This window comes from Arachis ipaensis, chromosome B9 (assembly GCF_059453495.1).
Source record: "Arachis ipaensis isolate K30076 ecotype BB chromosome B9, ASM5945349v1, whole genome shotgun sequence".
Classification (NCBI taxonomy): domain Eukaryota; kingdom Viridiplantae; phylum Streptophyta; class Magnoliopsida; order Fabales; family Fabaceae; genus Arachis; species Arachis ipaensis.
This window is the reverse complement of record NC_142444.1, coordinates 25,183,512-25,211,418: the sequence shown is the minus strand read 5'-3', so window position 1 is coordinate 25,211,418 and position 27,907 is coordinate 25,183,512. Positions and strand designations below refer to the sequence as shown.

Sequence of the window (27,907 nt, the reverse complement as noted above, 5' to 3'; positions counted from 1 at the left end):
AAAGGTCTTCCTAGAATGAGAGTTGCACTCTTGTGCTCCTCCATTTCCAGCACTACAAAGTCAGTGGGAAAGGTAAATGGCCCAACCTTGACAATCATGTCCTCAATTATGCCTGATGGAATTTTAATAGAGCCATCAGCAAGTTGGAGACATATTCGGGTTGGTTTGACTTCTTCAGTCAAACCAAGCTTTCTGATAGTGTATGCAGGTATCAGGTTGATACTTACCCCAAGATCACATAAAGTTGTCTTGGTACAAGTACCCTCTAATGTGCATGGTATCATAAAGATTTCGGGATCTTTAAGCTTCTCTGGTAAGATTTTTAAGATGACTGCACTGCATTCTTCAGTGAGAAAAACTTTTTCAGTTTCTCTCCAATCCTTCTTATGACTTAAGATCTCTTTCATGAACTTAGCATAAGAGGGTATTTGCTCAAGTGCCTCTGCAAATGGAATCTTTATTTCAAGAGTCCTGAGATAGTCTGCAAAGCGGGCAAATTGTTTATCCTGTTCCGCTTGGCGGAGTTTCTGAGGATAAGGCATCTTGGATTTATACTCTTCAAGCTTAGTTGCTGCAGGTTTATTTCCTACAGAAGTGGTTGGAGAAGCCTGCTTAAGGGGGTTGTTATCAGCACTTGTAGGTGTCTAATCCCTCATTGGTGTTTGAACGCCAAAATTGGCTTCTGAATGGGCATTTAACGCTGACCTCTGACCCTTTTCTGGCGTTTGGACACCAGAATCATTCCTCTCTGAGCTCTTACTGTCCTCAGAGGGATTTTGGGTAGTGAATTGGTTATCCTCTGTTAGATGTTCCTTTCTTGGCTTCACGCTGCTTTGAGTTGAGTCATTCAATGTCTTTCCACTCCTTAAATGAACAGCTTGGCATTCTTCTGTTATCTGTTTAGATAACTGTTGTTTTGTCTGATTTAATTATTTTTCCATATTCTGGTTAGCATTTTTGGTTTCTTGTAGCATCTCCTTGAATTCTGCTAACTGTTTTGTTATAGAAAATAGTTACTGATTGAGTTCAGCAACTTGTTCTGGAGGACTAAGTTCAGTGGATACTGCCTTAGCCTCTTCTTTCATGAAGGACTCACTACTTAAGTACAGATGCTGATTTCTAGCAACTGTATCTATGAGCTGTTGAGCCTCTTCAATTGTCTTTCTCATGTGTATAGATCCACTAGCTGAGTGGTCTAGAGATATTTGGTCCTTTTCTGTAAGTCCATAGTAGAAGATGTCTAACTGCACCCACTCCGAAAATATTTCAGAGGGGTATTTCCTTAGCATCTTTCTGTACCTTTCCCAGGCATTGTAAAGGGATTCCTTATCCTCTTGTTTAAAGCCTTGGATGTCCAGCCTTAGCTGTGTCATCCTTTTTGGAGGGAAATATTGATTCAAGAATTTCTCTGACAATTGTTTCCATGTTCTTATGCTGGCTTTGGGTTGGTTATTTAACCACCTCTTAGCTTGGTCTTTTACAGCAAATGGAAACAGCAATAATCTGTAGACATCCTGATCCACTTCTTTATCACGTACCGTGTCACCAATTTGTAAGAACTGTGCCAAAAACTCAGTAGGTTCTTCTTGTGGAAGACCGGAATACTGGCAATTTTGCTGCACCATGATAATGAGCTGAGGATTTAAATCAAAATTGCAGGCTCTAATGGGAGGTATACAGATACTGCTCCCATATGAAGCAGTAGTGGGATTAGCATATGACCCCAGAGTCCTTCTGGACTGTTCATTTCCACTTAGGTCTATAATGGAGAAAGGGAGATGATGTGGATTGTATTAAAGAAATTAAAATAAAGTAAATAAAAATGATGTAAGTTTCGAAAATTAAGAAGAGAAAAAGAAATAACAGAAATTAGAGAACTAAATTAATTAATTAATTAAAAAGATTTAAAAAAATTTTTTGTGGATTTTTGAAAAAAAAAATGAGGAGAGAGAGAGTGGTTAGGAAGTTTTGAAAAAGACATGTCTTAAAATTAAAGATACTTGAAAATTAATACTTGTAAGAAAATAAATAAAAGAAAAGATTTGAGAAAGATATGATTTAAAATTTTAAAGATTGAAACTTTCTTAACAAGAAAACACCAAACTTAAAATTTTTCAATCAAAATAATAAAATAAGACCAATAATTCGAAAATTATATAAAAAGAAAGAAAAAGATTTTGAAGAATTTTATAAAAGATTTTCGAAAAATATAAAAAGAAAATTGAAAAAGAATTTGTTTTGAAAAAGATTTAAAAAGATAGATTTTTAAAATTAAAATTTTGACTTGACTAACAAGAAACTATCAAATTTTAAAAATTTTGACTAAATCAACCTAATGAATTCGAAAATTATGAACAATTAAAGGAAAGGATATTTTTTTATTTTTTGAATTTTAATGAGGAAAGAGAAAAACACCAAAAAGACTCAAAACTTAAAATTTTTAGATCTAATGCCCTTAATTTTCGAAAATTTAAAGAAAAACACAAAGGGACACCAAACTTATAAACTTTAAGATCAAAACACAAAGAAAACACAAGAACACCTTAAAGATTAAAAAGAACACTAAGAACAAGACTCAAGAAACTCAAAGAATACAAGAACATATAAAGGACACCAAACTTAAAATTTTTAGAAAACCAAACACAAATTTTTGAAAATTAAAAGAAAAACACAAAGAAGACACCAAACTCGGAATTTTTAAAGATCAAATAAAGAAAATTATCAAGAACAACTTGAAGATCAAGAAAGAACTAAGAACATGTAATTAAAACTATGAAGAAAAATAAAAACATGCAATTCGAAAAATTGAAGGGAAATAAAAACATGCAATTGACACCAAACTTAAAACATGAAACTAAACTCAAACAGAAGACTTAAAGAAAAATTAAAGATTAATAAAGAAAAATAAGATTTTTTGAAAAGGAAATAAAAGACTCAAATTTAGTGACTCTAAACCCACAAAAATAAATTATTCCTAATCTAAGCAACAAGATGAACCGTCAGTTGTCCAAACTCGAACAATCCCTGGCAACGGCAGCAAAAACTTGGTGCACACAATTGTGATCACACTTTTCACAACTTCGGTACAACTAACCAGCAAGTGCATTGGGTCATTGATAAACCCATATTTTATGATATAATTTGTGCTCAAATTGAGTGTTTCTATCAATTCTTCACCCACTTATTCATGTAAATTGCATGGTTTTACTTTCCCTTCCTTATTGTATGATATCAGTGAAAAACATGTTTCCTATGCTTTAAAAATATTAATTTTAATTATCCTTTATTACCATTTGATACCATGATTTGTGTGTTAAGTGTTTCAGATCTCATAGGGTAGGAATGGCTCAAAGGACAAAAAGGAAACATACAAAAATGGAAGGAAAGCACAAAAATGGAGTTTTGAAGAAAAGGCAGCGACGCGAACGCATGGATGACGCGAACGCGTGCCTAGCGCAAAAATGCAGCGACGCGAACGCGTGGATGATGCGGACGCGCACCTTGAGCAGAACGCAATTGACGCGTATGCGTGACCCACGCGGACGCGTGATAGACGCCACGTACAAAAGTCTGCAGAAAATGCCCCCAGCGATTTCTGGACCCTTTTTCGGCCCAAATCCAAGCCAGAAACACAGAATATAAGCAAGGGAATGGAGGAATCAAAAGGGATATACGTAGATACAACTGAATAATTCATAATTTTAGGTTTTAGATGTAGTTTTTAGAGAGAGAAGTTCTCTCCTCTCTCTTAGGATTTAGGATTAGGATTTCTCTTATTTTTAGGATTGCTTCTACAATCACAGGTTCAATGTTCCTTTAAATTACTTTCTAGTTTTATTTCTTCTATTACTTTTATTTGTTAATTACTTATCTTTTCAAATTGGCTTATGAAATTTTCCATGTTAAGATTTGAATGTTCTATTTAATATAATTTGAGGTATTTCAGACTAATAATTTTCTTATTCTATTTATGATGATTTCAATTCAATTTAGATTTATTTTCCCCTTTTGGCTTTGGTTAAGTAATTTATAATACTTGAGTTATCAAACTCAGCTGTTGATTGGAATTTGAATTCTTTGCTGGTTAATTTGTACTCCAATAATTTTAGTCTCTCCACAGGAGTTGACTAGGACCTGAGGATCAAATTAATTTGTCTACTTGACTTTTCTTTGTCTAGCAAGGGTTAATTAAAAGTGGGAGCTGAATCCAATTCTCTTCACACCTGATAAGGATAATTAGAATAGGACTTCAATTTCTTACACCTTGCCAAGAGATTTTATAATCATTAATTTATTTTTCTTTCCATTTAAATTACCTGTTCCTTATTTCAAAAACCCAAAAATACACAATTTTCCATAACCAATAATAAATCATACTGCCCTGCAACTCCTTGAGAAGACGACCCGAGGTTTAAATACTTCGGTTATTTATTTTTATTGGGTTTTATTACTTGTGACAACTAAACTTTTGTAAGAAAGGAACTTTTGTCGGTCTAGAAGCTATACTTACAACGCGAATCTATTTGTGAAAATTCTAGATCGCGCGAGAGTTTCGTTCTTCAAAATGGCGCCGTTGTCGGGGAGTTGCAATAGTGTGTTAAATTATTAATTAGTGTATATATTTTATTTTATTTGCATATTTTATTTTTATTTCTGTTACCATGAGTTACATGTTTTTCTCATTGAATGACGCGTTCATTTCCTGATCCGAGTTTAGTCCCATTTGATCCTGAAATTGAAAGAACTCTTTCACATATTAGACGAACTCGACGTCGGTTAGTCTCCGAGGGTGGTGAAGTGATTATTATCAACTCACCAGTCTCATCTGAAGGCGAATCTGAACCGCCATCTGAGAGCGAGACAAGCTCATTTACTACTGATCCAGTTGATTTACGTGCAGGAAACATGGCAGCACCTAGGAGGATTACTCTCCAAGAGGCAGGAGCCCCAGATTTTACACTGCATCCATATCAAGTGCATCACCCGACTACAGCTGCAGATTTTGAACTAAAAACCGCACTGATCAACTTGATGTCCAAGTTTCATGGCTTACCTACTCAAGAGCCTATCAAGCACCTTAGAGATTTCCAGACAGCCTGTTCTACTGTTAGGCGTCATGGTGTAGATGAAACTTCTATTTTGTTAATCGCCTTCCCGTTTTCTCTCGAGGGAAAGGCGAGGGAGTGATACTACTCCCAACCTCAAGCGACTGTTACCAACTGGGACACGCTTAGAAGAGAATTTTTGGAAAAATATTTCCCAGCTGAAGTCACAGATAGACTGAGAAAAGAGATCTCCTGCATTGTTCAAGGTGAATCAGAGACTCTCTTTGAATATTGGGAGTGCTTCAACAATCTCCTGGACGCATGTCCCCATCACATGATTGATAGACTAGTATTGATCAGCTACTTCACCCAAGGCATGAATCCCCAGGATAAGACTACACTGGAAGGTGCCAGTAATGGTTAACTGAAAAAGTACAAAACTGCAGATGAAGCATGGCAGCTGATCAGCGACTTAGCTGAGTCCACTAGGAATCACAGACAGAGGCGTAACCCCAAGGCTGTTGCAGAGATTTTCACTAGCAAAGAGACTACTGCTCTCACCCAGAGTATATGTGAAATGACCAACCTACTGAAGCAGATGCAGTTGAATCAACAACAAGCATAACAAGCTCAGCCTCCACCACAACAAAGCCAACAGTTAGTTCCACAAAGAGTATGCGGGATCTGTGCTGATTATAGTCATTACACCGATGAATATCCACAGCTCCAAGAAGACAACACTGTGGCAGTCACTCACAACTTCTATGACCGCCCGAATCAAGGATATAATCACCAAGGTGGCAACTACAACTAAGGTGGCAACAATAACCATGGATGACAGGACAATTCCAACCAAGGTTGGAGAGATAATTCTAACCATGGCTGGAGGGATAACTTTAACAGAGGAGGCATCCACACACATTGAGATTCATCACATTTGGATTACATTTAGTTTTAGATCTGAGTTTTTAGAGTTGCATTACATTGATAGTTTATGCTTTTGCTTGGATTTGTGGGATGCTAAAAGTCATTACCTCCATTGAATAAATTACTTTAGTTTGTTTCCTTATTCTTTTATTTTTAATTAGTTACTCATTGGCTCTATTCAATTAAGTATGTTACATTTTGGATTTATTAATATATGAAGTTATTTTTATTTAATTGATTTTAATTCTCCATTTTATTTTAATTAATTATGTCTTCTTATATTTTTATGATTATTAATTTCATGTCAATGGAGTAGAATTTTTACTTGACATAGGGGTTGATTAAGAGGTGATACTTGAGTTGGAATGCTCAAGTGCTTGGTTAAACTAGATGTTGTTGGCTAATTCCATACCCACAAACACTAGACCTCCCCAAGGGAGAGGGCTAGGACCTGAGGGTAAGAGTTAGTTCAATCAACATACCTTTCCTTAATTAGTAAGGGGAAATCGAGTGAGAACAACAACCTTTTTACACCACACTTGAGAAGATTCCCATAAGAATAGAAGTTCCACTTAATTATTCCCCCAGTCAAGGCCTTTTATTAAGAGTATCAATAATTATTCTTAGTTATACTTACAACGTGAATCTATTTGTAAAAATTCTAGATCGTGCGAGAGTTTCGTTCTTCAAAATGGTGCCGTTGCCGGGGAGTTGCAACTGTGTGCCTTATTATTGGTTATTGTAAATATTTTCTTTTGCTTGTTTATTTCTTTTTATTTTTGCTTTAATTTTTATTATTTACTATGAACTCTCACCCCTATTACTTTGAGTTTGGTTCTAATAATGTTGAAAGGAATGGAAGCTATAACAGAAACATGCATCAAGGTCAAAACAATCAAAGATGGACGGAGCCACGAGGATCTGATCAACCCTTTAGGCAACAACACCTTCCAAACTATCATGGACGACGACCATTCAATAATGCATGTCAGAACAATAGTTATGATGGACCCCCTTGTAATTACCGACAAGCCCCATCATACGCCTATGAACCACCTACTCAACACAGCTTTGAACCACCACACTCACAAGCCAACTACCACCATTCACCTCCATATAACCCTAACCCATATCCACCCCAATTCCAACCTAATTACTCTCAAGAACCACCACTTCCCTACGCACCATGTCCATATCCATCACTCCAAGAATCAAGGGAGAAACTCAAAGAAACATTTGAAAAATTTCATGCTACACTTCACCAATTGAATCAAGCGATAAATAGACTACCTTCCCGACGTTCGGACACTCAAGGAACCCCAATGGCTTCATGTGGACAATCTAATGGAGAACACAGCATGAAGGAGATACTAGAAACACCACTGGATAGTACGAATCATGATTTTGTACTGGAACAAGTGGAGGAAGCTGAAATTATAGAAGAAAAAGAATTGGTTGAAGACTTAGGAGATGCTGAACCTCCATGGGAATCCAGAATTGTGGAGAGTTCCGTCAAGAAATTTACAATTGATGCTAAGGAGGGTAGTGCGCAACCTCCAAGGCAAGAATCTTATGAAGAACTGGACGGAATAACTCAACAAGAAAGTTTCCTTGATGATGAAGATTACGAGTCCAGTTCTCCTAGTAATGAACTTGCATCCGCAAGTGAATTCTTTGAGATGAAAGAATCTTCCCCAAGTGAATACGAAGATGATGCAGAAGTAGATTTTTCACAACCTCCAATTTATGACTTAAGTGATGAGGAAGATATCGAGGACTTCGATCAAGACATGGTTACAACTGAAGAAATTTGCAAGGAAGTGGAAGAATTCACAGAAGAACACGAGGGAGTAGAGCTTGCAAAACCACTGGAAACACCTATTCCAAGGCCATTACCACCCAATACAAATTTCAAGTGGGTAAAATCCTTAGCTTTTATCTTTACTTTTCCACTTGAATATGGTTTGCTTGAAACAGATGGTCAGCTTAGAGCTCTTTGCGATTTTAAGAGTAAAAAGGAAATGGTTCGTGCTCAAGGCTGGTATGCAAAATTGAATAAGGTTTCACGCTTCAATCTGAAGTGTAAGGATTGGTTTCGAGTTCGATTAAATGGGTCTCGGAGAATGTTTGGCCATCTTGGTGAGAATGCAACTTCCAAACCGCCCGGCTGGAAAAATATAAATCAAGACAAAGGCGGAGATAAGAGCAAGGTTTGAGATCTTGGAATCTATTCTGACATTCAACACCCCAGGAACCTGAGAACCTGTTTGAATTTACTCAAAGGCTTTACATGCCTAGTTTGGGACCCTGGAGGCTGTTGGCATTCCAAACAGTAGAGGAGATTTTTGGATGAATTCAAGCACAAGCCACCATAGCAGGAAGCTCATCAAATGTCCAACTTAAGGACTTTAACTAAAAGTGCTTGGTGGGAGACAACCCACCATGGTATGATCGTTCCTTTTCCAATTTTACTTCGTTTTGTTTTATTTTATTTTATTTTATTTTTATTGAACCTGGAACTATTCATAGCATCTACATTAGCATTGCATATTGCATACTGCATAATTGCATAAAAAAAAATCAACCCACGCGAGTGCACAGGCCACGCGTGGGCGTCGAATGGAAATCGGCGTAAAGATCCAACGCCCAGAAAGTTGGGCTGGAATCATGCGGCTGGTGTGCGTTTAGCACAAATCGGCCCATGCGTTCGCGTCCCTGACGTGAACGCGTCACTTGCACTACGCACATCCCACGCGAAAGCGTGAGCGACGCGTCCGCGTCGCGTAGATTTTGTGGACCCCATTGGAAACAGAGAGTTGCGCCAAAACGACGCTGGAATTGTGAGTTTAGCACAATTTTCAGCAACGCGTTTGCGTGCTTCACGTGTACAGTCCCTTACCTTTTTCCGAATTCATGTGATCGCGTCAATGGCGCGTTCACGTCAACACCCTTTTTGCCCAAAATCACGCGATCGCGTGCTCCACGCGTTCGCGTAGATTCGAAAACACTAACCCCATTCACGTGAAACCTTACCCATTCACGCGAAAACCACCCCCACCCCCCATCTGCAACCTCTCTTCCTCCCATCTCCCAACCACCACCCCCCTCGCCGCCCAGACCCGACCGCTGCGCCGCCCCGACCGCCAACGCCCCCTCCTTCTTCTTTCCTTTCTTCTCCACCCCTCTTCTCCTTTTTCACCTCCCTCCACAACCACCAACCCCCACTGCCGCCGCCCCAATGCCGGACCGCCACCACCGCGCCACCCCCTAACCACTTCAACCCGCCCCCTCCCCTCCCCTCTTCTCCTTAACCCTAAACTACCCACAACCACCATCGCCCCTACCCCCACCTCGGACCGCCGCCGCGCCGGCACCCCTCGCCGCTGCATCACCAACACCACCACCATCTCTCTTAGCCTACTTTCTGTTTCTACACGCTAGGTTCTGCCGAACACCGATTTCGTTTTCCAATTAATCAGTTCGTTGCATATTTTACAAGTTTTTGTTCGAAATAGGATAGTTAGAGATGCATGATTGTAGTGGATTTTAGGTGGTTAGGTAGCTAGGATGTGGTTAGTGGATTTAGGCCTGATAATTATACCGTTCATGCTAACTATTTTTCTCTGATTCGCAATTCTGAACTTGATATGATGATGTACTGTTCATATGTTGTTCTTCATATTTCATGTTGCTATTAAACTGTTCTTTAATATTTTTGCTATTTGTTAATCTTTTCAGCACTATTTACTTTCATATGAACTGAATTTTTCTGCTGCTTTACTACCCGAGAACATCCAATTTTAGCCGGAATGCTGCCCAATTTTCTGCAAATGATTTAATCTACTCCATTCATGTCTTGGTTTACAAACTCATTATTTTGGCTACAACCAAACCAATTCAGGAATGCACAGGGCTAGCATTCTTATCCCCTTTTGTTCCCTGAGTAATATTTGGTTATTGATGATTTTATTCTCATTTTAAACTTACTTTATCTATAGAAATTATCATCAATAAATTACACTACTTGCTTGAATATGAGTTGATTGCTCCTCATCTTTGTGAATTTCTTGGTAACTAGGAAAACCATTCTCATGCCACTCACTTTAACTTCCTTTTTAACTCCTAACCAGCTCCACTTTCTAACTTCTTTTGGTTTTCCTTTAACAACTTTAACTTTCTAACTAAAGGCATGATTACTGCTTTTCCTAATTAACTTGAACTCCACTTCTATTATATTTTGGATTGTGATTTTCATCTCAGCTTTTTAACTCGAATTCAATCCAAAATGTACATATATTTACCTCATATCTTGCTTCTATTGCTCTTTTTGCCTTTATGCTTACATTGACAAATTCCTACTTGCCTACTTGTTTTCCTGCTTTAATTCTTCAATTATATCCTGCTACTTCTACTTTTCAGGATGTTTGACGCCCAACGGAAAGGAAAAGGCAAGGCTACTACAGGCAAACGAAAAAGAGGATAATTTTCTACCTCTATCCTGGATCTCCTTCACGACGATTCCTGGCGGGAAAAGAACTTTACCCCGTAGGAAAAGGCTGACAAGCTCCTCACTGCCACAGATCCAATCAAATTTGCAAACAGATACTGTGAGCTAAAGTATCCAGTGTTTGCCACTGCCAGGAACCTCTACCTGGAGCGATCTCTTAAAATTCTAGAAGAACTCACCCAGTAAACTTCCGAACAGATTAAACAACGAGGATGGTTCTTCATGGAAAGGAACTTGACAGAGGTCAATGCCTCCTGGGTCAGAGAATTTTATTGTAACTATTTTAAGACCTCCCTGGATGCAGTGAACCTCAGAGGGAAACAGATTTTGGTCACTGAGGAAGTTATTGAGGACATCCTCCGGCTTCATCCTAAGTCTGATCAGCCTGACGGTTACCAAAAGACCAAAGAGGATATGAGATACATGAGATTTGACTGGGATGTAGTCAAGCAGAGAATAACCCTTGATCCTACTGCCCCATGGGTCATGGGAAAGAACACAGTGATGCCTAAGGGAATCAAGCTGATATATTTGAATGATGAGGCTCGGCTTTGGCAGCAGATCCTGAGCAACTATGTGATGCCGAGCACTCATGAGACAGAGGTGCCCGCTGCTATGATCACCCTCATCTGGTGTGTGATGGAGGGTAAGGACCTATATCTTCCACGTTTCATCAGGTATTATATGGCCAGGGTCCATGTCAGAGGCACTCTCCCTTTCCCTTATCTGATCACCCAGCTAGGCCACCGAGCTGACGTGCCTTGGGAGCTTGCTTATGAGAAGCCAACTGCTACAGACTGCAAGAAGATCATTCCTCACAGCAGGAAGTTTCTGGCATTAGGGTACAGACCTCCTTTTCTCACTGCCTCGGGTGAGGCAGCCACATCTTCAGATGCCCCTTCTGCATCCACTGCTGCACCAGCCCTATCTACTGCACCTCCACCTGCTCCTGAGCCTATCTATCATCTAGTGCACTGCCTTTTCACACGCCTAGATCGTATGGAGCGTCACAGTAAGCGACGCTATAAGAACCTCAAGTTGATGATCTGATCCGGCAGCGACATCCCCTCTGAGCCTGACACCGCTTCTGAGCTATCTGATGCGGAGGCGGATGATCATGAGGAGGAGGTACATGCCCAGGCTGAGCAGGGAGGACCTGAGCAGGCTGCACCACACCATGAGGAGCCCCACCAGATCCAGGCCGTAGATCCAGAGATTCCTATACAGACAGAGCCTTCGCTTCAGCAGGCAGCTCCTCCTACACTTATTCAGACTGCAGATCCTCAGCTTACCACAAAGTCACTAGCAGCCCATCCTTCCGGAGATGACACTTCTCACACCCAGCTTCAGTGAGCATCGAGGACGATGCTATCATTTAAGTGTGGGGAGGTCGCCATCTCTGGCATACTATTTTGGTGAACCACTCTTCAGACATTTTTTTATCCTATTTTGCTTATTTTTCTGTATTTTTATCTTTACTTTTATTTTTATCTTATCTTGTCTTTCAGTACTTGCACATTTTTCTGTATTTTTACAGTATTTCTACATTTTGCACTTTAGTTTATATACTTATCTTAAATATTTAGTTTAGTCTGGTTGTAATTTTAGTTATTAAGTTGTGATATAGAACATATAGATCAATTAGTTTAGTTTACCCTTTTTAGCATACGATAACTTGGATTAATTGAAAATAAAAAAGAGTAAACTAAAAACTTTAGTATAACAGAATCACAACAATCCACACACTGTATATATATAGCAATAAATGATTGGTTAATTTACATAACATTTTTCAAGGAAGAACACTAAGATTTTAAAGGCCACCCTAAGATTCACATTGAGAATAATGGGAACTCTTGATTTCTACTTGCATGACATACATAACTGATATATGGTTTTTGAGCTAGAGAACACACAACCTATAAGTTTTTGAGCTTATTTGTATGGTTACATTATTTAACCATAATTATTTCATTCTTGTGTGTTCGCCCTTCTTTTTTGTTCTGGTAATCTTTACTTTATTTTAATCTATATGTCCAATATAGAATATAGATACATACCAAGAGATGATTAAGGCCATTGTTTAAATTGCTCACTTAGCCCAAATTAGCCTACCTTTTACATCACCCTTGTTAGCCCCCCTTGAGCCTTTTAAATCCCGCTCTATTCTATAACCATATTACTAGCCTTAAGCAGAAAAATAAATTAAAAATCCCAAGTTGAATCCTTGGTTAGCTTAAGATAGAGATTGTGTATTCACTAAGTGTGGGAAAACATGGGAACATGGGTTGATAGGAAAAGGATTAACTCAATAAGATAATAAGGGTTTTGGGAGCATACTCATATAAAACCAAAATAAATAAAAATACCATGTGCATTGATATATGTTCTGTTTATATTTCAAAAAAAAAATTCTTCTTAGTTAAATAAGTAAATAAGGGGACAAAATTACCCCAATAATAAGCTTAGTAAAGAAATCAATGCACATAAGGTAAATTTCAAAGTAAAGTTAGTACATGAGTATGTAATAAAAAAGTGGAAAAATTTGGGTAACTAGGTAAAGCATTTCAAATTATATAAAGTATATGTTAGGTGAGACCTTAGACTAATTAAGGATTCAACTTTGTTAGCTCACTTAGCCTCATATATATACCCTTACCCTTGCCTTGGCCCCATTACAACCTTTAAAAGACCTCATGATTTTTGTATGTCTGTATTCGATATTTGTTGATTGGTTAGATGAAGAACAAAGTTTTAGAAAGCAAGAATAGAAAAGAATAGAGTGATTAACCCCAAACACTGAGTGAATAGAGAGTAAACACAAATCCAGTGAGGGTTCAATAGCTCATCACCATATATCTCTGCTTAATTCTTTAATTGTCTTGCAAGCTTATGAAATAATTTAACCCAACTCAATTGTGACAGTGCTTTAACAAATATTTAGGTTTGGCTATACATATATAATTCCTTGAAAATATGAATTAGATTAACCACATGTAAGCTCTATATATATAGGTGGGTGATAATTAAAATTGCATGATTCATGTAGATAGTTTGCATTTAGAATATATTGCATTGCATGAGATTCCACCATTCTAACTTCACTCTTTCTCTTGGATTTAGCATGAGGACATGCTATTGTTTAAGTGTGGGGAGGTTGATAAACCCATATTTTATGATATAATTTGTGCTCAAATTGAGTGTTTCTATCAATTCTTCACCCACTTATTCATGTAAATTGCATGGTTTTACTTTCCCTTCCTTATTTTATGATATAAGTGAAAAACATGTTTCCTATGCTTTAAAAATATTAATTTTAATTACTCTTTATTACCATTCGATACCGTAATTTGTGTGTTAAGTGTTTCAGATCTCATAGGGTAGGAATGGCTCAAAGGACAAAAAGAAAACATACAAAAATAGAAGGAAAGCACAAAAATGGAGTTTTGAAGAAAAGGCAGCAACGCGAACGCATGGACGACGCGAACGCGTGCCTAGCGCGAAAATACAGCGACGCGAATGCGTGGATGATGCGGACGCGCGCCTTGAGCAGAACGCAATTGATGCGTACGCGTGACCGACGCATACGCGTGACAAGGAAAACTCCTAGATGATGCGAACGTGTGACCCAGCGGACGCGTGACAGATGCCACGTACAAAAATCTGCAGAAAACGCCCCCAGCGATTTCTAGACCCTTTTTTGGCCCAAATCCAAGCCAGAAACACAGAATATAAGCAAGGGAATGGAGGAATCAAAAGGGATATACGTAGATACAACTGAATAATTCATAATTTTAGGTTTTAGATGTAGTTTTTAGAGAGAAATGTTATCTCCTCTCTCTTAGGATTTAGGATTAGGATTTCTCTTATTTTCAGGATTGCTTCTACAATCACAGGTTCAATGTTTCTTTAAATTACTTTCTAGTTTTATTTATTCTATTACTTTTATTTGTTAATTATTTATCTTTTCAAATTGGCTTATGAATTCTTCCATGTTAAGATTTAAATGTTCTATTTAATATAATTTGAGGTATTTCAGACTAATAATTGTCTTATTCTATTTATGATGATTTCAATTCAATTTAGATTTATTTTCCCCTTTTGGCTTTTGGTGCACGAAATTACAATCACACTTTTGCATCTCCGCACAACTAACCAGCAAGTGCACTGGGTCGTCCAAGTAATACCTTACGTGAGTAAGGGTCGATCCCACGGAGATTGTCGGCTTGAAGCAAGTTATGGTTATCTTGTAACTCTTAGTCAGGATATCAATAATTCTCAGATTTAATTGTAAAAAGTAAAATAACATGAAATAAATACTTGTTATGTAGTAATGAAGAACATGTTGAGGCTTTGGAGATGCTTTGTCTTCTGAATCTCTGCTTTCCTACTATCTTCTTCTTCATGCACGCAAGGCTCCTTCCATGGCAAGCTTTATGTTGGGTATCACCGTTGTCAATGGCTACTTCCCGTCCTCTCAGTGAAAATGTTCCAAATGCGCTGTCACCGCACGGCTAATCATCTGTCGGTTCTCGATCATGTCGGAATAGGATCCATTGATCCTTTTGCGTCTGTCACACGCCCAACAATCGTGAGTTTGAAGCTCGTCACAGCCATCCTTTCCCAGATCCTATTAAGAATACCACAGACAAGGTTTAGACGTTCCGGATCTCAGGAATGGCCACCAATAATTCTAGCTTATACCACGAAGACTCTGATCTGAATCATGAGGCTAAGAGATATGCATTCAATCTAAGGTAGAACGGAGGTGGTTGTCAGGCACGCGTTCATAGGTGAGAATGATGATGATTGTTACGGATCATCACATTCATCAGGTTGAAGTGCGAATGAATATCTTAGAATAGAAGCAAGCGTGATAGAATGGAAAACAGTAGTAATTGCATTAATTCATGAAGAACAGCAGATCTCCTCACCCCCAACAATGGGGTTTAGAGACTCATACCGTAGAGAATACAATAAGAAACGTGTAAAGTGTCATGAGGTACAATATGAATCATTGAAAGTAGTATTTATAGTAAACTAGTGACCTAGGGTTACAGAAAATGAGTAAGCTAGGGTGTTTATTGTAAAATTCCACTTCCGGGGCCCACTTGGTGTGTGCTTGGGCTGAGCATTGAAACTTTCATGTGTAGAGACATTTCTTGGAGTTAAACGCCAGCTTTTATGCCAGTTTGGGCGTTTAACTCCAGCTTTTGTGCCAGTTCTGGAGGTAAACGCCAGAATTCTTGAGCTGACTTGGAACGCCTGTTTGGGCCATCAAATCTCGAGCAAAGTATGTACTATTATATATTGTTGGAAAGCCCAGGATGTCTACTTTCCAACGCAATTGAACGTGCGCCAATTGGGCTTCTGTAGCTCCAGAAAATCCACTTCGAGTGCAGGGAGATCAGAATCCAACAGCATCTGCAGTCCTTTTTCAGCCTCTGAATCAGATTTTTGCTCAGGTCCCTCAATTTCAGCCAGAAAATACCTGAAATCACAGAAAAACACACAAACTCATAGTAAAGCCCAGAAAAGTGATTTTTATTTAAAAACTAATAAAAATATAATAAAAACTAACTAAAATGTACTAAAAACATACTAAAAACAATGCCAAAAAAGCGTATAAATTATCCGCTCATCACATCACCAAACTTAAATTGTTGCTTGTCCCCAAGCAACTAAAAATCAAATAGGATAAAAAGAAGAGAATATACAATGAATTCCAAAAACATCTATGAAGATCAGTATTAATTAGATGAGCGGGGCTTTTAGCTTTTTGCCTCTGAACAGTTTTGGCATCTCACTTTATCCTTTGAAGTTCAGAATGATTGGCTTCTATAGGAACTCAGAATCCAGATAGTGTTATTGATTCTCCTAGTTAAGTATGTTGATTCTTGAACACAGCTACTTTATGAGTCTTGGCCGTGACCCTAAGCACTTTGTTTTCCAGTATTACCACCGGATACATAAATGCCACAGACACATAACTGGGTGAACCTTTTCAGATTGTGACTCAGCTTTGCTAGAGTCCCCGATTAGAGGTGTCCAGAGCTCTTAAGCACACTCTTTTTGCTTTGGACCACGACTTTAACCGCTCAGTCTCAAGTTTTCACTTGACACCTTCACGCCACAAGCACATGGTTAGGGACAGCTTGGTTTAGCCGCTTAGGCCAGAATTTTATTCCTGTGGGCCCTCCTATCCACTGATGCTCAAAGCCTTGGATCCTTTTTATCACCCTTGCCTTTTGGTTTAAAGGGGTATTGGCTTTTTCTGCTTGTTTTTCTCTTTCTTTTTTTTTTTGCAAGCTTTCTATTCACTGCTTTTTCTTGCTTCAAGAATCAATTTTATGATTTTTCAGATTATCAAATAACATTTCTCCTTTTTCTTTCATTCTTTCAAGAGCCAACAATTTTAACATTCATAAACAATCAAATTCAAAAATATGTACTATTCAAGCATTCATTCAGAAAGCAATAGTATTGCCACCACATCAAAATAATTAAACTGTTTTAAAATTCAAAATTTCATGTATTTCTTTTTCTTTTTCAATTAAGAACATTTTCCTTTTAAGAACGGTGATGGATTCATAGGACATTCATAGCTTTAAGACATAAACTTCAATTTTATTGATTATGGAATAAAAATAAGACTAAAAAATAAATATAAAGGTAGACCCATAATAATAGAAGACAGAAAATTAAAAGCAGAAAAATAAATGACTCTTAAAATAGACTCTTAATAATAAAGGTTATCACAGAGTTAGGACTCAACAACCTTGATTTTGAGAAGTGGATGCTCCCTCTTTTTGTGGGGTGCTTGGTCCTTCAAGGGAGAGCTTCTGGCGCTTCAGCTCCTGTAGCTCACGCCCCTGCTTCTCCTGTTCCTTCAGCAGCTTGCAGAGCATGCAGTTTTGATTCTGCTGTTCTTCCTTAAGTTATTCCATAGCTTCCTGCAGCTTAGTAACAGATGCTTCTAAGCGGGTCCATTAGTCAATTTCAGGAATTTCTGGGAGGAACTCCTACGCCCTCTTTTTGATGGAGTTGTCTTGCACTTGTCCTTCCATTGACTTCTTGGTGATTGGGTGTTCAATTGGGATGAATTCATCTACTCCCATCCTCACCCCAGCATCTTTACATAGCAGAGAAATTAAGCTTGGGTAGGCCAGTTTGGCTTCAGTGGAGTTCTTGTTTGCAATTGTGTAAATCTTACAAGAAATCAGATGATGAATCTTCACTTCTTTTCCAAGCATAATACAATGAATCATCACTGCTCTTTTGACAGTGACCTCAGAGCGGTTGCTAATAGGCAATATAGAACGCCCAATGAAGTCTAGCCAGCCTCTTGCAACTGGTTTGAGATCTCCTCTCTTGAGTTGGTTTGGGACACCTTTGGAATTGGTTATCCACTTAGTTCCAGGGAGGCATATGTCCTCTAGAACTTAATCAAACCCCTTATCTACTCTCACCATTCTCCTATTAAAGGATTCAGGATCATCTTGTAGTTGAGGTAGTTTGAAGATCTCTCTTATTTTGTCCAGATGGAAGTAAATAATTCTTCCTCTGACCATGGTTCTGTAGGTATGAAAGGCGGTTCCAGTCATTCTCTGCTTATCTGTCAGCCACAGATTTGAGTAGAATTCCTGAACCATGTTTCTTCTAACCTTTGTCTCAGGATTGGCTAGAATTTTCCATCCTCTATTTCGAATTTGCTCTTGGATCTCCGGATATTCATCTTCTTTCAGATTGAATTTAACTTTCGGGATCACTGACCTCAGACCCATTATTTTGTAGTAATGGTCTGCATGTTCTTTGGTTAGGAACCTCTCTTGATTCTAAAGACTCTTTGGAGTATTCTCTTTCTTGCCTCTTGATTTAGTTTGTTTTACCTTAGGTGCCATGATCTTGATGAGTCTTAGCTCAGTGATCACGGAAAAGCACACCAAACTTAGAGGTTTGCTTGCCCTCAAGCAAAAGAAAGGAAAGGGGAGAGAGAGGAGAAGATGTAAATTCGAATGGTGTAGAGGAGGGGGTGGCCGAAACTATTTTTATAAGAGGAGGGGATGGCTTTCGAAAAATTTGAGAGAGATATGAAAAGATATGGAAAGAATTTGAGAAGATATTTGAGTTTTTGAAGAAGATTTGGAAAGGATTTGAAAGAAATTTGAAAAATAATTTAGAAAATTATTGAATGATGAAAATTGAGGGTGAATGATGAAAGTTTGAAACATGTTTATGCAGAAAATTATGAGTCAAAACATGAAAATTTGAAAAAAACTTTGAAGTTGGAAACAAAATCTCCTCCCCCTGCCTTTCTGGCGTTAAACGCCCAGAATGGTATCCATTCTGGCATTTAATGCCCAGAATGGTATCCATTTTGGCATTTAACCCCCAGTTGTTGGCCATTATGGGCGTTTAACACCCAGCTAGGTACCCTGGCTGGCGTTAAATGCCAGAAACTCCTTTATCACTGGGCGTTTTGCTGAACGCCCAGGATACTGCAATTCTGGCGTTAAACGCCTAGAATGGTACCCATTCTGGCGTTTAACGCCCAAAACGGTACCTGTTCATACCCTGGGTCGAGCTATCCGACCTGGGATGATTGGAGATAAAGCGACCGACCTCTTCAGGTCAGACTATCCGACCTCTTCTCAGAGAGCTCGGCCAAATCAACAAGAGAGCCCAGTAAAAGGCCCAAATAGAGGAACACGACCCAAATCCTAAGGCGGCCTAAGCCTATAGAGATAAGGGCGGTTCCAATGAAGATACGCTGACCTCAACTCTAAAGATAAAGATAAGATAAGATAACTAACTTATCTTCCCCAACGAAGGTCACATCTCAATACTATAAATACACTGGAGCACCCAGGTATAACTCATACTCTGATTCTACTAAAAACCTTCTCAATACCCTTACTAACTTAAGCATCGGAGTCTCTTGCAGGTGCCCCCCACTCTTCGGTGGCAAAGGATCAGCAGCACAACCAGTCCAACAAGTCGGACGCACCAGCTCCGGTCGCCATTCACCAACCGGACACCTCGGTTCCGGCCAGCACAGAAGATCTCGACCGAGATCGACCTACAAATTCAGGTAACCCTCGGAACATTGGTGCCGTTGCCAGGGACCTGAAAGTCATCCCATCACCATGGCGGACAACCATGACAACGATCACGATTCAGGTTTGGAGGATCGAACACCGCACAAAAACGCAAACGTCACGCTACAAGACACTCCAGAGACCAACCAAGACAAAGACTCACCAAATTCAGGGGCCATAGAAGCACTCCAAGATCGCCTAAAACAACTGGAAAAAGAAACCCACCAACAACGGAAAATCGGAAGAGATCTACAAAGAGAGATGCGGCGACGTCGGGAGTTGGAAGAAAAACTGCAGCAATTGGAAGCCGATCTCAAATCAAAAGCCCCTCGCGCTAATCTCGAGGAGAATTCACACAAAGAGCAAGACCCCTTCACTAGGGAAATCATGAAAACCAAAACTCCAAAAGACTTCAAACTCCCGGATATGGCTCTATATGACGGCACCACAGATCCCAATCACCATCTCAGTAACTTCAGAAGCAGAATGTACCTCACTGACACCCCAGATGCTATTTGCTGTAAAGCCTTCCCAATGACTCTCACAAAGACAGCTATTCGGTGGTTCGACAACTTACCCTCAAAATTCATCTCAAGTTTCGACGACTTAGCTAAAAAATTCCTAGACAGATTTTCCATTTAAAAGGATAAAGCTAAGCACACCCCCAGTTTATTAGGAGTCAAACAAGGAGATCGGGAGAGCCTTCGCAACTACATGGAAAGATTCAACAAAACATGCATGGACATACAAAGTTTACCCACGGAGGCCGCAATCATGGGACTCATCAACAGCCTACGAGAGGGACCTTTCAGCCAATTTATATCAAAAAAGTACCCGACTACCCTCGACGAAGTACAGGAGCGAGCAGAAAAATACATCAATATGGAAGAAAATGCTCGGTTAGGAGAATCCTCGAAATCGGAAGCTTCCTACCGTGACAGAGACAAGGAATCCAAAAGAAAAGACGACAGACAAGGGGAGAAAATTAAGAAGTACCATAACTATACTCCTCTTAGGGCATCCTTGGTCGAAATATACAAAGAAGTCTGCCATACGGAAAAAATTCCCCCAGCACGGCCACTCAAAGGCAAGAAGAGAGGAGGAAACCGAAAGGAGTATTGTGAATATCATCGGGTCCAGGGACACTCCACTAACGAATGCTTCGACTTGAAAAACATCATAGAAAAATTGGTGAGGGAAGCAAATCCAGATAAATGCCAGGCCATACTCAACATGAAAAGCCCAACCTGCGTAAAAGAAGTACAGCAACTCAATGGGAGGTTGGCCGCCCTATCCCGATTCTTAGCAGGAGCCGCAATAAGATCTCTCCCCTTCTATGCTACTTTAAGAAAGGGAAAATAGTTCGAGTGGACGACAGAATGCGAACAAGCGTTCCAAGACTTTAAAAAGTTCTTAGGACAGCCACCTATCTTATCCCGACCTCAAGAAGGAGAACCACTCATACTATATCTTGCAGTAGGAGACAAGGCAGTAGCGTCAGCACTGGTCCGAGAAAGCAAAAACGGGCAACAACCCGTCTATTTCATTAGCAAAGCACTGCAGGGATCCGAGCTGAACTATCAGAAAATAGAAAAATTTGCTTACACTCTCGTTTTAACATCTCGGCGACTCCGCCCCTACTTCCAGGCCCACACCATTAAAGTTCGAACTAATCAGCCCTTAAAGGGAATACTGCAGAAAACAGATTTAGCAGGCATAATTCTACAATGGGCAGTCGAGCTGTCAGAATTTGACCTCCAATATGAAGCTCGGACCGCCATCAAATCACAATACCTGGCCGATTTTATCGCCGAATTCACAGATGCCCTAGAAGCCCCCATAGAGTGGAATTTGTATGTGGATGGTTCTTCAAATAAAACGGGAAGTGGTGCAGGAGTTATAATAGAAAGCAACCAGGGAACCCAAGTTGAGGTCTCCCTCAAGTTCGGATTCCCGGCTTCAAATAACCAGGCGGAATACGAAGCATTGCTAGCTGGTCTAAAACCGGCTGAAGAGGTGGGAGCTCGAAAACTTAACATTTATAGTGATTCGTAAGTGGTCACATCACAGATAGCAGGGAGCTACCAAGCTAAAGATCCTACCATGAAAAGATATATGGATAAAACCAAGCAACAGCTCGAACAAATCGGGGAATACAAGATCTGCCACATACCCCGTGAGAAAAATGCTCGAGCTGACGCACTCTCAAAACTGGCCAGCACCAAACCAGGGGGTAATAATAGAAGCCTCATCCAGGAAATGCTACAGAACCCATCAATCTCGGAAACAAAAAAAGTCCTAACCATAACAGGCCAGGACCAAGGATGGATGATCCCCATAATTAACTACCTCAAAACAGGAACGGTCCTCGTAGAAGAAAAGGAAGCGAAGAAGCTAAAAAGGGAGGCACAGTACTACACCATCATAAACAACATCCTGTACAAAAGAGGGATCTCGGTACCATTACTAAAGTGCGTGCCGACCTCCCACACCAGGGAAGTGTTGGAAGAGGTACACAGCGGCATTTGCGGTAATCATCTCGGAGCATGGGCTCTTGCCAAAAAGATACTCCAGGCAGGGTTTTACTGGCCAACTTTACAGAAAGAATCTACAGAATTCGTAAAGACATGTCCACCATGTCAGAAACATGCCAATTTCCACATCGCCCCGCCAGAAGAACTCATTAGCGTGACTGCGCCTTGGCCTTTTGCGAAATGGGGACTCGACCTTCTCGGCCCCTTTCCTCAGGGATCAGGGCAAGTTAAATTCCTCATAGTAGGGGTAGATTAATTTACAAAATGGATCGAAGCAGAACCATTAGCCAATGCCACTGCCCAAAGAAGCCGAAAATTCTTATACAGAAATATTGTCACAAGATTTGGGGTCCCGTACTCAATAACCACAGACAATGGCACCCAATTCACAGATGTGGGCTTCAAAAAATTAGTAGCCGACTTGAATATAAAGCACCAGTACACCTCTGTCGAACACCCCCAAGCTAACAGACAGGCCGAAGCCGCCAACAAAGTCATATTGACAGGGTTAAAACGGAGATTGCAGGATGCGAAGGGAGCCTGGGCAGAGGAGCTCCCACAAGTCCTTTGGGCATATCGAACGACGCCACATTCCACCATAAAGGAATCCCCATTCCGGCTAACATACGGAACGGAGGCAATGATTCCAGTAGAAATTGAGGAAGGATCACATAGGGCAGTCCATTATAATGAGGGAGCAAACTCCCAACTCCAGAGGGAAGAACTCGACCTACTACCTGAGGTTCAGGAAAGAGCTCGGATCAGAGAAGAAGCGCTAAAACGCCGAATGGCTTCTAGATATAACCAAAGGGTAGTACCAAGAAGTTTCGCTGAAAACGACCTCATCTTAATCCGAAACGACATCGGAACAACTCGACCCGGAGAGGGAAAGCTGGCAGCCAATTGGAAAGGACCATACCGAGTCATAGAAGTACTCGGGAAGGGCTACTACAGAGTGTCCGAACTCAACGGACGGGAGCTTCCAAGGTCATGGCACGCCTGCAACCTAAGAAGGTACTACAGTTAGAAAAGGTAAAAGATCTCACCAGTAGATGCGCTCTTTTTTCTGAAAAGGTTTTTTAATGAGGCACCAGGTTGAGACATAGATCATACCCAACTTAAGAGGATGAGAAAATTCCCATATGTATATATTTGCATTTTCTTTGAATAAAATTTATCTAGGTATTCTACAAAGATTTCAAGACGCATTAATCTGAAGTATTCATCGTCCGATTATAAAGCTACAGGTCGGCAGAAAGTGAAAAACAATTTCACTGCACGACCACGATAAAGATGAGTCGTCCGATAAAGGTGAAAACGCGATTCACCCAAAAGACGAGCTAAAGATGCCAACCACTTTCTACAAATCGGCAAAGATGAACACAGAATAATGTAAGAAGTTATAGAAAGCAATCTAAAAAAGAACCTGACGAGGTCTTACGGATAGCTAATAAAATAACAAGACTGGCCGGCGTTCAGAAGTCGGACCAAGTCAACCCAAGTTACAAGTAAACCCTGGAAAGAGGTCTGGCCAACCCTATTAAAGAGGATTACTTTAACTTAGAAGGGCTCGACCTAACGAAGTCGACCTCCTACAAAAGACAAGTTATAAAAGTAATCCCTGAAAGAGATCTAACAAAGGTCCAAGAAAGAGGATTACGAAATAACTTAGAAGAGATCGACCTAATGAAATCGACCTCCTACAAAAGACAAGTTATAAAAGTAATCCCTGAAAGAGACCTAACAAAGGTCCAAGAAAGAGGATTGCGAAATAACTTAGAAGAGATCGACCTAACGAAGTCGACCTCCTACAAAAGACAAGTTATAAAAGTAATTCCTGAAAGAGACCTAACAAAGGTCCAAGAAAGAGGATTGCGAAATAACTTAGAAGAGATCGACCTAACGAAGTCGACCTCCTACAAAAGACAAGTTATAAAAGTAATCCCTGAAAGAGACCTAACAAAGGTCCAAGAAAGAGGATTACAAAATAACTTAGAAGAAGTCGACCCAACAAAGTCGATCCACTACAAAAATCCAAGCAATCCCTGAAAGAGACCTCACGAAGGTCCAAGAAAGAGGATTACAAAAAGGAGTCTATCAGGGGACCAACGCAAAGAAGTCGGTTACAAAGCACTAAAGAACACACGCAAAGCAAGAAAACTAAATTGAACCCCTACAGCTACAAAGAGTCAAAAACTCAAAAAGTTCGAATTGGGAGAATTCAACATCAGCAGGTTTTATATAAAGTTATAAAGGCCTCGAAGGGCCACCAACACTTACTACCCAAAAGGTAGCAAGCTACTTGTCTGTTGTTTAAAATAAAAAGTTGCTAGGAAAGCAACTAAAAAGTCAACATCTTAATAAAGTTTTAAAAAACGCCCACAAGTCGGGCCAACTACAATCAACAAACATCAGAAGTTTTCTCGGCAGCATCATGAGCTTTCTTGGCGACATCAGGACCAGGAGAAGGAGGGCGAGCTTGAATAGACACCGCATCAACAGTCCCATCCTCCCGATTCAGGATCTGGCAATCCAGGTCAGGCACAACAGGAGGAGCGGAAGAAGTCGGCGCTTTGGTGGAAGACACAAGGGGAGGAACAACTTCATCATCATCACCCTCATCATCAGGGACAATCTTGCCATCTCTGACAACATTATCCAAGCTAAAAAGGATGAGATCGGCCTAGGGAGCAATAATTCGGACTTGTTCTTTCAAGTTCTCATAAGCAGCAGTTACGCTGCCAACAAGATGACCTTGGAGCTCAGCATAATCCTCCCGGGCATTGTCGAGCTCTTCCCTCAGGCGCCTCCCCTCCCTATAGGAAGTCACATAGCTGTCCTTGTGCATCATGGCCGCATCCTCAGCCAACCTCAAGGAAGCAGCCAGCGCCTCAGAACTCGCCTTCTCATTTTCGAGGTCCTTCTCCAATTTGACCACCTTCACCTCGAGCTCCTCCTTCAACCCCTTCATCCGGTCAAACTCTCGTTTCGCCTCCTCCATAAACGCCTTGGTAGCGTGGAGAGGAAGATTCTGGGCAGTACGATGAAGTGCAGCCGACATAAAGGCCATCCTCACATGATTCTGAGCCATAAACTCCAAATGATGGAGAATGGACACATCATCCATGGGAATGGTACCATATGGCCCAATTTGTTGATCTATAAACTCAATGGCGTTGAAGTCAGGAGCGTTGAGGTCAAAAGGCTCAGAAGTCTTTTGCTTTTTACTTGGAGGAGCGGCGGATGGAACGACAGAAGAAGAAGGAGGATCCACCAAACGAACCCGAGGTATTGGGATCGCCTTCTTCACCCCAAGAGAGCTCGGCACGGCCGGCTTCTCGCGGGGCTGAGAGGACCCCTCTCCAGCAGCCCGAGCGGCAACATTCCTGGCAGCAGTCGCCTTCTATGCCCTTTTAAAAGCTTTCATAGACTCATTGTTCTTCATTGCCTCTGCAAATAAAATAGAAGTCAAGCTACAAATCAAACAAGTCGAAAATACAGCTACAAGCATCATAAGACAAACAGCAAAGGAAATACAAGATACCCAGTTCAGATTGAAGAAGAGAAGGATTGGTTAGAAATTTCTTTGTGCCGAGATGGGGAGGCTGACCCCAACGCTCCTCTAAAACAGTCACAAAGGCTCGCTCAGCCTCATCCAACATGTCCCAAGAGTACCTGGAGACCCTAACATCCTTCTGCCACTCTAGGGGAAAGGCGGGCTCATCATTTTCATCCAAGAAAAAGGGCACAGATCCTTTAACAGCTCGGACCTTGAAAAAATAGTTTTTAAAATCCCAAAACGATTCATCAAACATGGAAAAAACTTTCTTTCCTTGGGTAGAACGGAAGGAGACCCAAGCTGACTTCTTTTTCACCACACCAGGCTTAGTCAAGACAAACAAATAGAAAAAGAGAGATTGGGAAGCAGGAATACCAAAACCATTACACAACAATTGGAAGATTTTAATAAAACCCCAGGAGTTGGGGTGAAGTTGAGAAGGGGCAACATTACAAGACCATAACAGGTCGATTTCAAATTGAGTAAAGGGAAGAGTAATTCCAAGTTGACCAAAGAAAAAATCGTAGGCATAAAAGAAAGGGCAATTGTCAACAACTCGAGTCGAGAAACAGACTCTCTCGTCAGAGGAAAGAGGAACAAGCTCATAATTCTTCTCATCACCAGAGTTACTACAGACGCTGAGAAACTGCCTAAGCTGAGAACAAAACTCAGAGTCAACCAGCGAAACATACATGAGAACCATGCAGTCCACCCAATCGGCCATACCCGCAGGAACCTGGGAAGGCACCGCTACGATGTTATTTCGGGAAGACATGAGGACAACTAAGATCCTACAAAAGAAAAGAAGAGCGGATTACTCAAAAATATCTCGAGCATGGGTCAAAACATCTCGATGGGCGGATAAACAAAAGGAAAATCCCAAGACTCAAACCAAAAGTCCTGGGGCATCCTTTGGAGGCAATAACAAAGCAAGATTTCTAAGAAAAACTTACACCCCAGTATCGTTCAGTATCTTTCAAAACAAGGAAAGAAGGCCTAAAGCAGCAAGCATTTCGTCCGTCAAGTTAAAAAACGCAAAAGTCATCAAAGCAACTATCTTTCTATAGTCTACCAGCGAAAGCACTGTCAACGTCAACAAATGCCAAACAGAAAGTCACCAAAGACACAACCTTTCTCAGAATTAGGCGAAAAACCACCATCAAAAGCACAAACAAAAAAGGTGATAGCGTGCAAAAACCCTAAAAGCATTAAACGAAAGCAATCATGCAGAAGATGAAGAAACTCCAGAACACACGGTGACAAACAGGCACGACAAATGCAAAAAGATTCGAGTTTTTCAAACAAGCATTCAAGCAAAACCAAAACTTTATCAAAAACCGAAGGCCAAAGCCGCAAAAGAAGTAAAGAAGCAGAAAGTAGAAACCAAACCTGGAAAAAGGAGGAAAGTTCTGAAGAAAGATGAAAGCCAGGGCAGGAAATCGTCTCTCAAAGTGAAGCACCAACGGAGGCGAAGCAAGAACAAACATAAAGAAAAGTTGAGAGCGAGAGAATGAAGGGAGAAATGCGAAGAAGTTACGAAAGGGGCGAAGGAGAGAAACCGTTTCTGGGTTTGCAAAATCAAAATAAAGAGAGCCTAAGGGAAACGGGGCAATTAATGTTAATAAAGGCATTAAACCCTCGCACGTTTCCAAAGTGCCGATATAAAAGCGCGCGCTTTTAGAGGAAAACGTTCTACATTCAAAAAAGACTCTACAAAGAAAGGAATCGACAAAAGTGCTTGAGTTCGACTTCAATCAAGGACTCGACCTCAAAAAGAAGACCGAGCTCAAGCAGGGGCACTGTTCATACCCTGGGTCGAGCTATCCGACCTGGGATGATTGGAGATAAAGCGACCGACCTCTTCAGGTCAGACTATTCGACCTCTTCTCAGAGAGCTCGGCCAAATCAACAAGAGAGCCCAGTAAAAGGCCCAAATAGAGGAACACGACCCAAATCCTAAGGCGGCCTAAGCCTATAGAGATAAGGGCGGTTCCAATGAAGATACGCTGACCTCAACTCTAAAGATAAAGATAAGATAAGATAACTAACTTATCTTCCCCAACGAAGGTCACATCTCAATACTATAAATACACTGGAGCACCCAGGTATAACTCATACTCTGATTCTACTAAAAACCTGCTCAATACCCTTGCTAACTTAAGCATCGGAGTCTCTTGCAGGTACCCCCCACCCTTCGGTGGCAAAGGATCAGCAGCACAACCAGTCCAACAAGTCGG

At 40.4% G+C, this 27,907-nt stretch overlaps 1 non-coding gene across 1 annotated transcript; it reads right to left on the bottom strand.

Annotated features, from left to right (window-relative positions):
• Window positions 1–5,277: 5,277 nt before the first annotated feature.
• Window positions 5,278–5,385, bottom strand: LOC148544059 (small nucleolar RNA R71). Its single transcript, XR_015901778.1, has one exon. It is a non-coding gene; the product is annotated as a small nucleolar RNA R71 (small nucleolar RNA).
• Between the last annotated feature and the right edge of the window lie 22,522 nt (window positions 5,386–27,907).